This window comes from Colobus angolensis, unplaced genomic scaffold (assembly GCF_000951035.1).
Source record: "Colobus angolensis palliatus isolate OR3802 unplaced genomic scaffold, Cang.pa_1.0 Scaffold484, whole genome shotgun sequence".
NCBI classification, from domain to species: domain Eukaryota; kingdom Metazoa; phylum Chordata; class Mammalia; order Primates; family Cercopithecidae; genus Colobus; species Colobus angolensis.
Genome location: NW_012118310.1, coordinates 803258 through 804048, shown reverse-complemented (window position 1 = coordinate 804048; position 791 = coordinate 803258).

The following is a 791-nucleotide window of genomic DNA, read 5'->3' as shown; positions in this document are numbered from 1 at the left end:
CAGCATCTCAGTGGTGATTTTCTTTTTCTTTTTTTTTTTGAGATGGAGTCTCGCTCTGTCACCCAGGCTGGAGTGCAGCGGCACCATCTCAGCTCACTGCAACCTCCGCCTCCCAGGTTTACACGATTCTCCTGCCTCAGCCTCCTAAGTAGCTGGGACTACAGGCTCGTGCCACCATGCTCGACTAATTTTTTATAATTTTAGTAGAGATGGGTTTTCCCCATGTTAGCCAGGATGGTCTCGATCTCCTAACCTTGTGATCCGCCTGCTTCAGCCTCCCAAAGTGCTGGGATTACAGGCATGAGCCACCGCACCTGGCCTCAGTGGTGATTTTCAAACCAAGCCTTTGTTTTTGATGTGGGGTTTTGGGGGTTCTTTTTAATGATTTTCAAATTTAAATGTTGTGCTTTGTATTTTTGTTTTTGTTTTGTTTTGTTTTGTTTTTTGAGACGGAGTCTCGCTCTGTCGCCCAGGCTAGAGTGCAGTGGCATGATCTGGGCTCACTGCAAGCTCCTCCTCCCGGGTTCAAGCAATTCTCCTGCCTCAGCCTCCCGAGTAGCTAGGATTACAGGCATGTGCCACCACGCCCGGCTAATGTTTGTATTTTTGGTACAGATGGGGTTTCACCATGTTGGTCAGGCTGGTCTCAAATTCCTGACCTCATGTGAGCCACCCACCTCAGCTTCCCAAAGTGCTGGGATTACAGGTGTGAGCCACCGCGCCCGGCCAGTGCTTTGTATTTTTATGTAAACTCAGAATAATGGCATTTTAGGGCCTGTGACCAAAAACCA